This window comes from Pseudonaja textilis, chromosome 5 (assembly GCF_049901715.1).
Source record: "Pseudonaja textilis isolate UNSWEBS1 chromosome 5, rPseTex1.2, whole genome shotgun sequence".
NCBI classification, from domain to species: Eukaryota; Metazoa; Chordata; class Lepidosauria; order Squamata; family Elapidae; genus Pseudonaja; species Pseudonaja textilis.
In genome coordinates, this window is record NC_141994.1 from 43,029,929 (window position 1) to 43,048,032 (window position 18,104).

At 36.3% G+C, this 18,104-nt stretch overlaps 1 protein-coding gene and 1 long non-coding RNA gene across 19 annotated transcripts in view; both read right to left on the bottom strand.

The window, feature by feature from the left end:
• The window catches only part of ANKS1B (ankyrin repeat and sterile alpha motif domain containing 1B), a 286,179-nt gene that overhangs the window by 98,738 nt on the left and 169,337 nt on the right, over window positions 1-18,104 (bottom strand). The gene's annotated exons all lie outside the window — the stretch shown is intronic.
• Window positions 306-10,480, bottom strand: LOC148125614 (uncharacterized). The gene is made up of 4 exons (XR_015743860.1): window positions 10,175-10,480; window positions 7,918-7,966; window positions 5,800-5,841; window positions 306-845 (listed from the first exon to the last, which is right to left on the bottom strand). It is a non-coding gene; the product is annotated as an uncharacterized LOC148125614 (long non-coding RNA).

The following is an 18,104-nucleotide window of genomic DNA, read 5'->3' on the forward strand; positions in this document are numbered from 1 at the left end:
TTGTATAAAACCTGCTTGCTACTTGTTCATGTTAAATATCCGTACTCTAGTTTTATTCTAGAAAATTATCATAAAAGGTCCACCCATAAATTATATTTTGTTATCAGTTTTCCTTTAAATATACACTGATTTAATGTTTCTTAAATATAACTAAGACAATGCTAATTGCATTACTATCTAAGGGAAAGTATGCCAAATGTGACTACTGCATTGTACAATAGTGTACAATAATTAGAACTCTTTTTAAATGTAAAAGTAGTTATTTATAGCATAAATAATGATAATAAGGTATTATTCATCTTTGTGAGGCAAGGACAATTATTTCATCATTCAAAATTATCTTGTCTCTAAGACTGGACTTGACAGATGTAATTCTCTGATTCTCTGTCTGTTCCATGATTCAGTCATGAAATAATATCGTCCCGCTGCATCTATCAGATATTCTCACAGAATAGTAAACTATATTTGTTTCTGTGGGGGTGATGGTGGGAGATTACTAAGTACCCCCCTCTTTTTTCTAAAGAGCTAACAAAAATAAAATGTTACTAAAGATTACTTACATTCCACCAATATGATTTAATGTGAAATGGTTCAAGAAAAGGAAGCACTTTTTAGTACTTTTTCTCTTGATGTCTCTCACTGCTGTTTGGACTATAGCCTATTATTCTATCCAATATACAAATGCAGCCCTAATCTCATGAAAAGTGTACCCTGTAAAAGAGGGAAAAACAAATCAAAATAACTATAATGACATGGTTATACAAAACAGAACCGGACTGTATAAACAACAATTTAGAGATAATAGAAAACTGATCAAATATACTGGCCTGGTCAGGAGCTGTTGGCTGCCAAAGGACAAAGCAAGTTGTCAGAATAAATTAAGGTTCACCTAATTTAATATGCGGCTCAGATTTGTTCTTTTATGCCAATTTATCTTTGGAACTATGTGAATCAACCTATTATTTTTATTTCTTATGAAGTTGGAATGCTTCCCTCAAGCATTGTGTATTTTAATATTAAACTGAATGTTGAAGCAATCTCAAGGTTTCCCGCTGAAAAATATTAAAGAATTCATCTGCTACTTTATTTGCACTCTTTGTTAAATTTTATAACATGTAATGGGAAATGCAGTTCTACTGGAAGAAGGGAAGGAAATAATTTTCTTTCTCCTATTCCACTAGATCGTCTTATTCGGTGGACCAAATTTCCAATTGGAAGAACTCACCATAAATAACTACACTAGGAGTATTTGCATGGTTGCCAGCAGGACAATCTGCCTTGGGGCAGTATGTTTGATACTCGGTAGTTGAATGTCATGGACAGTGAGCTATGAATCTCTCAATAAAACAATTATTTAATCAATATTTAATATCATCTTTTGAATCTTAGGTGTTACATAAATTTGTTAGTCACTTGAAAGAAAAAGAATATTGCGAAGTATTTTTATAAAAAGGTAAATGCTATTGCTTTGTTTTGCAGAGAAGAAGTCACAATGCTAGAATTAGGTATGCTACATCTCATTTAGTGCAAGAGATACCTGCCAAATAAAACCAAAACATTTGATTTTTGAGCTGAATATTTGAATTTACATGCACATAGATGTAGAACTCTATATGCAAATAGAGTCTATGAATCTACCAGTCTCAAACACTAGACTGAACACTACAGTAAAACATACAGCTAGATTTATGTCATATTATAACTCCAATATGAAATGACCAAAAAGACTTAACAAAATGACAAAATATTGCTCATTCCAGTAATCTAGTTGATGCTGATAACTCTTGAAGATTATTGAGAAGAGAAGAGAATTATAGGGCTGGAAGGGACCTTGGAGGTCTTCTAGTCCAGCCCCCTGCCCAAGGCAGAAGACCTTATAGTACTCCATCCCAGACAAATGCTGTCTAATCTTTTTTTTTTTAATCTCCAGCAACGGAGTACCCACAACTCCAGGAGGCAAACTCTGGGAAACAAGGGAGTCTTATGTAATTTACAGGAATTCATTGCATGGATTTTTAAAATAACATTGAAGCATGTTTACAATTCCTTCCTTGAAGCTAGTTCATAATAATCTCAAGAGGTCACAATAAATATATTATAAATATATTCTTCTATGCAAATATATTTGAAAGTTATTCTACTGCCTCTGATATTATGTTGTATCATTAAGATCTTCAAAATTCCTACAGCAATTGGGAAATCCCCAAACATGGTTCACAAAGTAGGAACGTCCTACAGCAAATTTTCTTCTGTAGCTGCTGCTATGGCTCACAAAAAAAGAAAAAGAATCTTTGCAGCTGCCTTTATCAGTTATGTAGACAGCTTTTTTTTTCTCTAAAAGATCCTCATTTCTGCTGAGCAAGGTTTCAGTTTTGCTGGATTTTTTTTTAAAAAAGGCAAAGAAACAGTGTTAACTGGGACCAGTCACAAGAAAAGATGGTTAATATCAAACTATTTCTGTTTTTAATGATCCTCCATTAAAGAAGATCAAAGAATTCTACTTAAACATGTTTCTATACAGCTTCTAGACAGAACTTCCAAAAAGAAGGAAGGGTTTTTTTGCCATTAAAGGGCCTGGACATGTAAAGAGTTGCTGTTTGTACATCAGGGTTCTCTGTCAATATTACTGTTATCTCTGGATGGGTGAACACAATTGGTGAAGGAGCATGTCCAGAATTTGGAGGCCCTATTGGATTCACAACTCCTACTTGAATACAAAGTGGGGGCTGTGGCTCAAGGGGCATTGACCAAAGATGACTGCGGTTCTTATTGTGACTCTAGATCAGGGGTGTCAAACTTGCGTCATCAAGGCGTCATCATGTGATGTATCGGGACTTCCCCCCTTCACTAAACCAGGAGGGGGGTGGGGCCAGCACATGATGCATCCAGCCCATGGGCCGCAAGTTTGACACCCCTGCTCTAGCTGATGCAATGATAATTGATGCCTTCATCTGAATCAGTTGGACTACTACAATGCACATTATATGGGTTTGTCCTTAAAAACTACTCTAAACCTGCAACTGATCCAAAATGCAACTATCTTTCTACTTACTAGCTCTAGACATTGGGAGCACCTGACTCTGATTCTGAGGCTTGCACTGCTTGCCATTTGTAATTTTGTAGAATTTAAAGTGCTGATAGTTATATGCAAAGCCCTTCATGGTTTGGCACCTGCATACTTGTAGGAACATGTGCTCAAACCAGAATTGGCCCAACCCATCAAGATTCTGTAGTGGGAAGCTGCTCATAGTCCCACATTTCTGTGAGGTGAGATGATTAGAAGAAAGATAACTTTTGGTCCAGGATAGCAGAAAGGAAGTAATTCTATTTCATAGCATGCTGCCTATTTTCTACCTGTGGAGAATAGCTTCCTCTGTTTATGGGCTCCCTACAAAGGAATAAAAAAGGGGGCAACTTCCAAAGGGGATGTCTTCATAAGAATCAGCCAAATGCATTCCATTTTTATTTTTTTTAATTATTTATATTTATTATTTTATTATTTTTTATTTTATTTTATTTTATTTTTATTTAGATAGCTACCAGGAGAGTGTAGATGGAGGATCATGGTCTACTGACAGACTACAGCTTGATGTTAACAACTGTGTCAGGGGAATGTCCTGAGAATAAAACCTGAAATCATAACAGGAAGGAGAGGACGTGATGAAAGAATACAACCTGTCTGCAGTGGTGTATTAACCATTAAACAGACTAAGCATGTGCTTAGGGCACCAGGCCCAAAGGGGGCACCACAAAGCTGAGAATATGGCTTTGTTTGTACAGTATGTACAAAGGAGGGGAGCACCAAGATTTGTCAGGGCTTAGGGCACCAATAAGCCTTAATCCACCACTGCCTGCCTATTGTCGGGAAAGGAATACAAAGGGAACAGTATCTTTTCTTTCTGCAGCCTTATCAAAAACAGTCAAAGCAATTGCCAAAGGCACAGTTTTAATTTAGGATTGTGTTTATTACAGAATTTTTTTTCAAAATATGATTGATAAAGGAAAGCTTGTATTACAGTTGCTCAGTGTTGTGCATTAGCCTGCACACTACACACACACCTGTTGTGATTATGAATAAGAAGCTATGGTTTTAAGAAGTTATGGTGAATTCCCCTGTTTCCCTAAGGATGGAAGCCTTCCATCCTTCCGAGCTGGGTAAAATGAGGGCACAGTATGAGGGCGCAATATGCTGACTCTGTAAACTGCTTAAGGCTGTAAAGCACTGTGAAGCGGTATATAAGTCTAAATGCTATTGCTATTCAAACAAAAGGATGCTTGCTACAAGCTGATTTTTTTGTTTAATTTAAATAAAAATTCTATCTTGCCCATTTAATTCATATGTAGCACTAGGGTACTTTTCCAGACAAACATTCTTAGATCATAAACCATGGTCTTTCCCTTCACAGAAAATTAGTTAATTCCTTGAAAGGTAATGCATTGAAAAAATCTCCACTATGAGATACAGGGGAAATCTCTCTGATGGTACAGGTAGGCATGGGTAGAACATTTTGAGACTTAAAAAATAAGGACAAAATTGAATGCATTTAGCATTACAAAAAAAATAATTTTGTATTTATATTAAAAAAGGCATCACTGAAAATCAGCAGTTTCGCTGCCAAATTTTGATGGCATGGTTTGAGGAATATCTGGGAGCACAAAATAGCAACTGGGCTTACCTGAATCTAGGGCTAAGGGGGGCCCAACCCTAGTTTACTGTGTTATATGAATCAACTGTTTCCTTTTTTCTTAGGGCTATTAATAATTTCATATAATTTATCATTAGCATTATAATAAAGATACTGATTTATTGATACGCGGTTATACTAGACTCTAATTCAAAAATAGATACTTAAAAATATTAGTTCTGTTCCAATTAATGATTGGAAAACAGGTTTACAAAGTATATGACCATTCATTTTCTGTAACAAATATATATTTCGATTAGACATATGTATGCCATAGGTTTTTCTAAGAAAATTTATAGAACATGTTGAGTTGAGGAGTAGACACAAAGATTAAGGTTTAGGCACGGAAATGCATCAATTGTGCATTGATTTTATTCCTAGTTAATTTTAACTGGGAATAATATGGTTTTTCTAAATTCAACTAGTAATATATAAGATATTTGGCAATGTTACTAAAAAAATAGAAGATAATATGTTCAATCAATTTTTATTTTTGCATGTTATAGTTAGAAGTATCACCTTCTCTTAAATTCAGCACAGGCAAGTCAGTTTTGAATTTTCCAAGCTGGGTGATCTTTTATTATTTACTGCAACATTCTGTTTCTTTTTAATATTTTTCTGCCTGTAAAGTTGCTTGGCTTTATTTATTGAAAGAAATTATTTTCTTTGCCTGCACTTTTCATATAATAGCCTATTATCTCCATTATGGTATTATTTCTTATTTTTTCTTTTTGAAAATGTATGGTTATTTTTTTAGTTTTCAACTTTGGAGGATACTTTTGTTCTATTGTTTGGATAATATTAAACTCTTAGAGAAATTGTCATATAACCTAGAAATCAACTAAAAATCCTTAAAGCTCCATTATAGCAATATTTGTGGATTGATATTGTGTTTCAATATTGCCTGACAGAATTCAGGTTTCTGATATTCCATTCTCAAATATTAATCCGTAGAATATTATCTGACTCATTAATTATGTTTTAATCACTTTATTTTTAACATTTTAATTATCTTCATGTCATATGGCTCACTTCATTCCATATTTTCATTGCTTTGCCCTAATATCTTTTCCGCCGGCATTTTAATTCATCCAGAATTGATTTTTATACATACTTTTGGTTTAATTATCACCCTTCAGTTGCTCATTGAAGTGAACTAGAAGGAATAGAGAATTGGATTGTCACTTTTTGTTTTAATAAGTGCAGAAGCAATAGATGGTTCAATGACTGATGCCAAAGCTTAAAATACATATCCAGAAGTGAAATGGATAACATTTATTAAAAAATATAACAAGAAATGTATACATTTGTCTTATCACCTTTATGTTCTTAAATCATACTAATATGAGGCAGACTACAAAAAGAATAAATTAAAATTGTATCTCAAAGTATTTTAAAATAACTATAATGATAAATAATCACAATAATAATCATACTAATAACTGGATATCCACTATTACCTTAGGATCTGAAGCCCCCTAGACTTCATGAATAAGAGTGTAGGGGCTGAAAAACATCTTGAGGGCAATTTATTTTGTAGTGAGAGCTAATATTGAGAAAACATACTGTATGTCCTAAGCCAAGCTTCCTTAACTTCAATGAGAATCAGAGGCGGTATTCAGCAGGTTCTGACCAGTTCTGGAGAACCGGTAGCGGAAGCTTTGAACAGTTTGGAGAACTGGCAAATACTACCTCTGACCGGACATTTTACAGTATCCATCCCCTGCCATGCCCACCAAGCCACGCCCACAGAATCAGTAAAAAAAATTGAAGCCCACCACTGATGGGAAAGAGATCTCTAGCAACTCTCTCATAGATGCTCAGGATGTGCAGAATTATACATGGCAGTCCTTGATATATCCTTGACGCCATGCCATATATGGGTTTAAAGGTAAATTAAGTGTAAGCTCTATGTAAGTGTAGCTCTATGTAAAACTTATTGCAATAATCCAGTTGTTAGTTTAATATGATATGCATTGCTGTCATCCAAACATCCTGTTTCAAAGAGGTCTGTGATGTAGCAGCTGAAGATGGGTATATTCTTCCCTTACTGCGTAAGCAGAAGTTATGAATTATATGTCTAAAATGACTTCTAAGATATAGACTACTTCTGTGACCCGATCAACAACCTATCAACTGAAACTACCTATTCCAGAAGGATATTAGAATTAGTACTGACTACCAAAGGACTCAGAAGAAAGCAAACATTTCATCTGAGGTCCAGCGTAGGCTTCTACTACACTAGGGTTGTCAAACTTGATTTCATTGAGGACCACATCAGGGGTGTCTTTGACCCCAGGGAGCCAGGGTGGGTGTGGCCAGGTTGGGCATGGGCAGCTTGATGTCACTCATGTCAGGGGCACCTGTGGTGGCCCAAGCACTTTGCCATCAAAAACAGGCTCCTAAGCTCTGTTCTTGGCTGCCATGGCCTCCTGCAACCCTCTGCCAATTAAAACGGAGCTCGGGAGGGTCGCACTGTGGCAGCCGAAAATGGAGCTTGGGAGCCCATCTTCAGTGGCAGAAGCACCACGGGCCAGTCCTTTGCTGTTTCCAGGGTGGCCCTGTGGGCCAGACATAAGTACGCTGCAGGCTGGGTCTGGTGCCCGGGACTTGAGTTTGGCACCCATGTACTTCACAGTGACTAATTTTGTTTCTCTTCCGTATCTGGGCCTGAATTCTAACTGAAAGGGATTCAGATAATCTGTTTCTTTTATAATCCTACATTATTTATTCCAAGTAATCTTCTCAATAAATTTTCCTATATAAACAAGTAGTAGTAATATATTCAGATTGTTAAACAACATGTTAGATGTGAGATTAACACAAATTAGGTAGGTTTTAGCAAATTAGGTTTTGCTAAATCTGAAACACAATGATATAATTGATTTTTCCCCCATGAAAATATCCAGCTAGCACATTTTTATTCTAAAATAAAAACATAAACACACCATCAATTCATGTTTTGGGCATTAGTGTCCCAAAAACATTTCCTAACTTGCATGAACACTGTGCATTGTTTATCTCAAATGAATAATGCAATTATCCAACACATCTACAAAAATCTACAAATTTAAATCTACAATTTAAATTTGCAAGACTTAAATTTACAAGAGAATGGAGAAAGAGCAAGACAGAATTTAGATTTTTTAAATTATTACTATTTCAAGGAATAACATTCCAAATAATATTATATCATATAATTTTGTATTTTGATATATACAGAATTTCTTACCAATTAAAATAGAAGATCCAGTGATATTAGTGCAAACACATACACCTTGCTAAAGAAAAATTTCAGATTTTAGACAAAGATCATTATTACTAAATATACTCAATTTATTTCTTAAAATATTACTGGCAAATTAAACACTTGAAATGTTTAGAAAAGATTTAGATAATCTATACTCACACAAAGATATGCAGTGGTAAAATATCTCTATTACATGACACCATTTTAAATTTAATTGAATACCTGTTAAAAGAACTTCAGATCCATCTAGTGGAATTTCATTTTATTACATTAATTTTGTACCAGTTTGTAAAAATCACTGGTACGTGGAAATTAGGGATATCAAGAATTCAGACTAAAAGCCTCCAATCTTTTGTATAGAGTACAAATCAGACATACTAGATACACTAATTCTTACTATGTTTAACATTCTACCAAACAAGGTTAAGACTGACTAAAAATGTGTAAGAGAAGCATTAGATTTCTTTAAGAAAAAGTCCAATTAATTAACTAGCTATAAAAATCTGCATTCTCCAAGAAAATATATAATTCATTCATATCTCTAATCAAGGGAACCAATATCATTCTGGTGCAGGATATAATTGTAAATTCCCTATCATATCCCTTTAAGATAAATCTTTTTATAAAGATTTAAATAAATAAATCTCTAACTAACCTTAGCTCTGCTAAATCTCTGATCAGCTAATTATGGATCCATATGTATAGCTAAATAGAAATGGAATCTGTATCATATATTTGAATAATATATTCAGATGACAATAGCCATTTCATCAAGCAATTTGTCTCTCATTTCCTACACTTTTTTGCATCATTTTATTGCCACCTAGCATTTTTTTTCTGAACTTTTGCAACACAGTTCTGAAGAGATGAATAAAAATGATTAAAATGAAAATGTTACAAATATAATTAACAACTTCCTGGTTCAGTGCTCATTTCTGTCATATAGTGCAGGGGTCCCCAACCACCGGTCCGTGGACCGGTCCCGGTCCGTGGAACAATTTCTACCGGGCCACCGATTTGCTGGGCACCGCCATCTTGTTTTGATGAAAAAGTGCTTCCGGTGAGCTTTTCCGGGTAGAAAGCGGCGTTTGGGTGCTGAAAGAATCCTCACGCCTTAGTTTCATCGGGGGGGGCGGCTTTGAACAAAACTAAGGCGCAAGGATTCTTTCAGCATGCATGGCAAGGCAAGCTGAGCGACCATCCTGAAGCCATCCCGAAGCCCATTGACACAGGTACAAAGGAGGAGTTGAAGGTGGCGGGGAGAAGCGGGGGACGGCTGGCTGGCTGGTTGCTCGGCTCGCCTTGCCATGCGTGCTGATGCTGGTACCGGGCCGTGGATGATTTTGTGATGCCGGTACCGGGCCGCGGCACAAAAAAGGTTGGGGACCACTGATATAGTGGGCCTCAATCTTTGTTTCTGGCAAGTTGTTTCAGGATTCTTATCTGCAATAGGTTGATATTAATAATTATTTTACATTGTTGTACTGATGTCAAGGATTAACATCATACCAGAATTTATTTATCCTGATTTGTTTGAATAACTGAACCTACATTAGTCAACAAATCATGGCTTTTATTTTCAACTTTGAAGCTTTTGATTATTAATTCCCTTTTTCTATTTTCTATTTCCAATACAGTTTTTCATTCTGGCTTATGTAAATTTAGATTTCCTTATTAATAACCTGGCTGTTTCTGTACTACATCCAAGGCTTCTATTATCTATAGAATGCAAGGAGACTGGCTTAAAAAAAACTTTCCTCCATACTTTCCCATCTACAAGTTGCTCATCTATTTTGATTCTCCCTTACAAAATAGTATATCTTCCACATCAAGATTTCAGATAATATTTTGCTTATGTTTGCATGGAGAGAAAAGTTTTAAATGACTTATGTAACACCAATGAAAGATTAAAAGCTGAAGCAGGATAACCTAAATCCATAGTAAAAATGATAAAATCTTAAGGATTTGTGCAAAATAAAATATTTAATGCATATTCATTTCATTTAATAAATACTAAATACAATTGAAATAATTAATCCCAAAATATTTTTCATTCATGTTTTATTAACAACAAATATGCATTTTTTGCATTTTTAATGCCAGAAGTTGGTGAATGGAAACTATATTTCTAAATTATATCTGAGAGTATACAGAATATCAGCAGCTCATTAAATGATACATGTAATGATGCATATGCACATTTCCAGGTTCATCCAGGAAGTCCCTCCTTTTTTCTTACCATGTCATTCCACATCATTTTGCAATCATAGTGAACAAAAGAGAAAATTGGATATTCTAGATTCTTCCTTTGTATGAAGTTGGATGTTTGATGGTTATAAATGGCACAGAATCACTAGCTTACCCCTCTGTGAGTGGCAAGGAGTAGGCTGCAGTGAAGGAAAAAAACAACTGTGGATATTGTTTTAAAGTATGCATATCTGTCTATTTAAGTCACATGTAACCTATCCATAATAATAGCTAGAAAATCATAGTCAATATGGTGATTTTTTTCAATAACATTAGCGATAAATTATAATTTATGTTGATTTAGTTTGCTTTTATTCATATTATGAACAATACCAAGAATATACCTCATTGTCAATGAATAATAATTTAAATTATTTCAACTTATATTTACATATATTTAAACAAATCTATTATTTAAAATGAACTTTATCTCTAGAGATTTCCAAAATATAAATATCAATTTAGCTTACTTCCATTTTGAGGATACAAATACATATTTAAAAAATTAAACTAACTATCCTAAAAGAGAGCAGCCAAACTGAAGGTTACATTTTCAAGGCTACAAGTTTTGAGAACCGTTTTATACTCTCATTTGACTAACAAGATTTATTTTCAGAGTTGCAAATTAAATATGTGTATCACTTCAAAATATTTGATGGAAAGTGGCATATACTGTAAAAGTTTTAAATAAACACATATAAAGTACATATCTTAATCTGTTCAGCTGTCCACATTATTTCAATAATTATTAGTTCATTTTGTAAAAATAAAATAAATTTTATAGTGAACACTTCTGAGAAATCTCTCCTTTCACTCAAATGATATGACTTTCATTCATCCTTCATGAATATCATCAGAAGAAAAAACTTTGCACATCACTCTATATACATAGAGTGTATCTAACAGCTTTCCTCCTACAGATATTATTTGAGTGACACTAGTGGTGGGAGTGCTTATCAAAATTGTTCATATGATGTGAGCCCTGTTTTTAATGATTTCTGAACAGGGCTTAATTCAATTCAATGGATAGTCAATGGACTCCAGAGAATATTAAAGGGAATAAGGCCATTAGAAAAATTAAGAGAGAAGGAAAGGTGGAATTATTTTATTCAACCCTATGAAAATGTATAATAAGCATTATGGCAGAGTGGGTGAGAGATTAAAATTAGTTTGATGTGTGCTGTGAAATAATAAAAATAAGCACTACTTGAACACACCATTGGCATTGACAAAATCACCAGTTGCAAAAGGCAGCTTTACTTGAAATAGCTTACATCTACTTTAAAAAAAAAAACCTTTAAAAAACAGTTAACAACATATCCCTATCTCAGGTCCTTGGGAAGGATTCAATATGTGGATAAAAATGCCAAATCCAGCTGACCATTCAACAAATCAGATTAATGATAATAAGAACTGTCTAAACTACATTACATATGTATGTTCCTTAAACGAAGGGATTTTTATTTTCTGACTTTCTACTGTTTCTGAGATAGACAGACACATACTGCTCTAGTTTGTATCAAGCAATACACGTAAGTTATGTTTTATATAGCAAAGTGTATGTGTATACACAGGACTGAGATCCTGTAGGATTTCCAGATCCAGACAGACGGGAGCAGAAGTCGGCCATGGTGGTAGATGTAATAATGCCAAGTGACAGCAAAATCAAGAAGAAGGAGTATGAGAAACTTAAAAAGTACCAGAGCCTGAAGGAGAAACTAGAAGCTCTGTGGAAAGAATAGGTCAAAGTGACCCCAATGAGGCTGTGACATCAAAGCTTGGAGAATGACTCCAATAGATCTCAGGAACAACATCAGAGCTTTCTGTCCAGAAGAGTGCAGTGCTAAGAAAAGCTAAGATCCTGCACAGAACTCTTACATTCCCAGGCCTTTTATTAGAGGTCCTGAAATTGAGAAAGATACTACCTGTGGGCATGAGAAGAGAAAATTTATCATAAAAACAGAATAATGAGAGAAAGAAACATGTCCTTTATAACCACTCCAACTGCTTCTGTTGTAAGCTGTCTGATGCCTAGACAGGAATCGGTCCTCCTCAGCTACAGGGATAGACAAATTTTGTTTTAGGTTCTGATATCTTTAAAACCCTTTTTAAAATCACAACCTAAGTTATGATTTCAATGTTTATTAATATGGATTTTTTTAAAAAAATCATGGTAAGAAATTTGCCTCAGGTTAATTGTCAATAACTCAGGTAACTGGTATATTATATCTGCAATAAGTGGGCACTTGGCTGTCTTTGATAGAACCACGTAGTATGTTACTATGAAACAGTTAAAAAGATATTCAAAGATGTTCAGATTTGCTGTAGGCAGTACAAGTAGTTGCCTAGGGCAACAAAACATTTAGAGACTATTTATTTTATCAGTTTGTTGTATGATGGATTGTGTGCTATAGAGGGAGGCTATTTTAGCTTCTTCAGAAGCAGTAGAAACTCTATATATTCAGCCTAATTTTTTTATGCCCTTTTACATTCTTCAAGGTACCCAAATAGCAAAATGTATGAAAATGCATTAGGCAGTTCTGTATATCAGATTAATTCATTTGTGGAACAATGACATATTCCATTAGGATATTTCTGAAAGAGATATTCTGTTTGGAGACAACTGGGAAACAGGAATTGTATGCCAGAATGAGGATATTGTTATTCAAGCAGAAAACGTAAGGCGTTTGAAATACTCCATTTTGATTGCTAAAGCTTAATATTGCTGCCAGTCAACAACCTAGCATAATTTTTCAGTGTTACATTTTTCCAGGAAAGAGAAAGAAAAAAATACTTGTTGCATACCTGTAAACTCACCTGTTATTCTTCAGTCTTTAAAAATATACTATACAATACATTTCAGAAGAAAAACAAAGGAAACAGAAGAGAGATCAAGTGAATTGTATATAGCTCCTGGTAATTGATAAGAGGTGATATTAACTTCCCTTAATTTTCATTTTTTTAGATTCCTTTAAATGTTTTCCTACTGCAGTGTATTTATTTGTGAAATTGGGGAATCTATCAGGTATATGGATCAACTATATGGGTCAACAGACTAATCTGTTCAATAATCTTTCTCAGAATTCTCTACAATTCTGCTGATTAAAAAAGAATGTATCTAGTGCAAATGCTTCATTGAAATAATCAACAACAGCAACATATAATTTCAATTAGAATGACTAGTGAATGACTAGAATTGGACTAACAGACAGAAAAATAAATAATAAAAATAAAAACAGATATACTATACCATCAATACTACCAAATCACAAAAAATTCTACAAATAATAGAACAGAATAAAGCAGAACTGTTCAGAGAGTTAGAGAGCAACAATATTTTTTTTAAAAAAATCTAATGGTCTACATCCAGTGGTGGGATTCAAATTTTTTTACTACCAGTTCTGTGGGCAAGGGTTATTTGGTGGGCGTGGCTTGGTGGTCATGTGACTGGGTAGGTGTGGCTTGGTGGTCATGTGACTGGATGGGCATGGCCAACTCAATGTCACTCATGCCAAGGGGTGCCTTGCCTGGCCCCTCCCCTCCCAGCCATTCCTTGTCACACTCAGCCTCAACATATCTATAGTTCCATAAAAATGTTGTTCACCTTTAACTTTATTATCTACATACTATAGATGTACTCTCATGGACCACTGAAAGGGGGAAATGGCTCACATGCATTGCCCAAGAGTGTGATAGGCAACAGGCTTTTAAGGGGCTGCCAAAAAGAAGGGGGGGCAATGTATTTTTCAAAGCACCAGAAGGCAAAAAAGAAGCAATGGATGGAAACTGAACAAAGAGAGAAGCAACCTAAAACTAAGGAGAAACTTCCTGTGAGTGAGAACAATTAACCAGTGGAACTGCCTGTCTCCAGAAGTTCTGGGTGCTCCAACACTGGAGGTTTTTAAGAAAAGACTGGACAGCCATTTCTCTGAAACCTTAGGGTTCACCCCAAGGTCTCTTCTAAGTATTATTCTGTTATTCTGACACATTTCCCAGGACCACAACTCAGAGTTTGGCATCCTCTTGCTCTCTGTTTCTTTCTCTCCCTTCCTCTTTCTTTCTTGCTCTTTCTTTCTTCCTATTTCTTTTTCTTTGTTTCTTTCTCTTTCTTTATTTCTTTCTTTCCCACCCTCTTTCTTTCTTGCTCTTTCTTTTCTTGTCTCTCTCTCTCACACACACAAACCACACTCTCGTGACACACACACACCCCTGATGTGGAACAAACTGATCCTATGAGCTCCAGAGCAGCAGGTGGCGGGAGAACGAAGAAAGCAAGCAGCCCCGGGACATCCACCTGACCTCCCTTTCAGAGCACCTCTTACCCCGGTGCCAGACAGAAGTTCCACCCATGTGGAGTCAGCTCCTGCACAGCCCCGCCTTTCCAGAAAAGCAGTGGCAGCCACAACAGGGCGAGAGACAGGAGTGAGAACTGCAAGCAGCAGCAGAGGTGCAAGAAGCCTGCTCGGGTGAGGAGGCAGGAAAGCCCTGGCCCACCTGTTCTGGCTGGCAGCTCTGCTCCCCTTACTCTTCCAGGTTCCAGCACACCGGCCAGCTCGGACATGGGACAGTTGACCACCCAGCCAGCAAACGCTGCCCTGCCCGCTGCTCCTGCCACCGCTGGAGGTGAGAGGATGGCGATGGTTCACATGTGCAGCCCTGCCTCCCCAAAAGAGCAACAGTGGCAGGCAGAGGGCAAGAGACAGGAGTGAGAACTGCTGCTGCCCTTTCACCCATGGTGGTGGCAGGACCAGCGGGCAGGGCAGTGTTTGCCCCATGTCTGAGCTGGCTGGTACGCCAGAACCTGGAAGAGCAAGGGGAGCAGAGCTGGCAGCCAGAACAGGTGGGCCGGAGCTTTCCTTCCTCTCCGCCCAAGCAGGCTTCTTGCACCTCCGCTGCTGCTCATTTCTCCCAGATGATGAAAGGAAGCAGACAGTGGGCCACGGCCCGCACATGGTAGGGAGAGCTGGGAGATCACAGCCTGGCAGCTTAGCCAGCAGAGCCTGGGAATGGTGCAGGGAGGCTAGCATGATTCGCAGGCTTACCTGTGAGCAGTCAGATCAGGATTATAGAAGGAACAGATCAGACATCCAACCCTTACTTATCAATGGAGACCAAGTGGAGCAAGTGGCCAGTTTTAAGTTTCTGGGTGTTACCCTAAAAGAGGACCTGACCTGGGGTGCCCACATTGCAGCCCTAGTCAAAAGCGCCCAGCAGAGATTATACTACCTGAGACTTCTCAGAAAACAACAACTGAATGAAAAACTGCTGGTGACCTTCTACCACTGCACCATAGAGAGCATTTTAACATACTGCACTTCTGTATGGTTGCCAGTTGCACAGTGGCAGATAGGAAAGACTCCAGAGGCTTAATGTCATTGCCCAAAAGATAATTGGTTGCCCTCTCCCCTCTTTGGAAGAGATTTATAGCTCCTGCTGCCTTAAGAAAGTTCAAAACATTCTCAAAGATCCATCTCATCCTGGGAACCCTTTTTTTGAACTATTACTATCTGGCAGATGGTACAGAATAATAAAAACAAGGACAAATAGGCTGAAAAACAGCTTCTAATCCCAGGGTAGTAGCTCTTTTAAATTCTGCTGTATAGTGCAGTGTTGATGTGGTGTCAGGGGTTTCCGGTTCAATGTGTGAAGGGTGAAGGATGTGTGTTTGTGTTTATTTTCATGGTCATGGTCATGATGTGCACTGAAGATGGTGTTTGATTTCATTGTACGAGGTGCAATGACATAAAGTAAAAGTAAGTAAGTAAGTAAGCTGCTCAATTGGGTTGCAGGCACCACATGGGAAGGCAGGTTAAAGGCAAGCCACGAGGACCCAGTATGCCATATGGGAGGTGAGGAGTGACTGGGCGGGGTGAGCATCAGGCAGGCAGAATGAGTAAGCATCAGGTGGGCAGGACAAGTGAGCAAGCGGCGACTGGATGACCAGGTTGGCGGTGTGGCCAGCTAGAAGTTACTACCAGTTCGGAGACCCACACCAAATCCTTGCTACCAGTTCACCTGAACCAGTGCGAACCGGCTGAATACCACCATTGTCTACATCCAATACAATACAAATGCAGACAGAACAATAGGGTTTTCATCTCCCCAAACTCCCCCTTGCCAGATATGATCCAGCTGTCCAGAGAGAGCTCTTAGCTCCAGACTGGACTACACTACTGAGCAATGTGGCTTAGAAAAAGCCATGCCACTGGGCAATGTGAGCTTCAACTGATACAATGTCATGATGCACTGTCATAATCCAGAATGTTAATGTCTATAAAACAATGTCAGTCCTTTTATTTTATTTTTATTATGGAACAATCCAGCAGATAGATGACTTGTATTGTTTTACATGTAATTGATATCCTTAATAGCATACAATATATCACCAAATATCTATTTTCATTTAATTTATTTCTATACTCTGAAGCTTTGTCATCTGGAATTGGGACAGCTAGTTTTCTTTAAATTCTTTGTATCAATAAAAAATTTAGAGAATGAGACTAAATATTTTAATCTATTATGTTTATTTATTTGGAAGGCTCTAGTCAAGCTTATTTCCAAATTAGGGTACTAGAATTTCAAACTGGCTGCTTCTAATGTAGTGTACATTGAAAAGGTGATACATCCTGTTTCTTTAACAGCATTTAACTATGTAGCATTACTTTATCCTAAGAATAGCTTTAAATGCAAACCCCCAAATGTGCTGAATTTCCAAGAAGTTCTTTTTCAGGAAGAAAACAGAGACAATATGGACAGAATGGGAATTTTGTCTGCTCTTTCAGTCTTTGTAGATTAACACAAATTTAGAGGAAACAATAAACCATTCAGTACAGCACCCAATTGGTATTAACGTATGATATATTGCAGAAGCAGAGTAAAACTAGCTTTGGGGGATTTCTCTTAATTATTTCTACAATAATTTTCTTTAAATAAATTTCTTATAATGCAACACAAGTTTTAGCTATGTACTATGAAAGTATATAAAGCATATACATATGTGAGGTTCCATCTAATCAAGAAAAAATCAAGTTCACATAAAAGTTTCTTTAAAATATAACAAATGTGTTTTAAAGTACTATGCATTTATGTCTAATTCTCTTGTCCTCTGCACTCATTAGCATTTGGTTGCGTTATAATATATGATCCTACTTCTTTTATATGTAAAAATATTTTTATACATTATTTCGTATTATTCCTAGATTGTCTATAAAGAATTGTCTTTTGAAATTGTTATTATAATTAATTTTTTCAGACTGAATGCTGTGTATAAAGATCAAAGTCTAGTGGATAGATTAATTCCACCTATAATTATCTCTTTAGATTTAGGATGCTTGAATAGGAGCCTATTTAAAGGGACAGTTAGGCTTGGATTTGATTCTAGTAAGAAAAAATAAAATTTTGAAATATGCTGGTGGAAAAAAAATCACTTTCTTTAGTGATCTTTAAAGATGTCAGCACTTTTAAATGCAAGTCAATAGTTCTTTCAGCAAATTTTCAGTTACATAAATCAAGAAGGAAATAAAAATAAATTTCAGAACATATGTATCAGGAGAAATTTTATTTTTAAAAAATTCAGGGACAAGCACAGACAAATATATTTTTAATCAATGGTGAAGTAAAACAAAAAAGCAAACATTTTGTTATTGTTTTTTAGACCCAGCTTCAATAGTTACATATTGTTTGCATACATATGCATATAACCACAAGTTAGGCCTAATGCAAATGTGTAGCACAGTTCCCACATCACTAGTGCACAATTTGAAATGCTGAGGATGGATGTCTTTTGGCTTAGACTCTTTTAGAACTTAATTTTTCTAGACGCCCTATGGGAATATAGTATTTATGTTTAAGAAATTTAGACAGATGCCCTTAACTATTGTTCCTAGAATCTAGTTTCATTTTCTTCTAGGCATTTGAGGGAT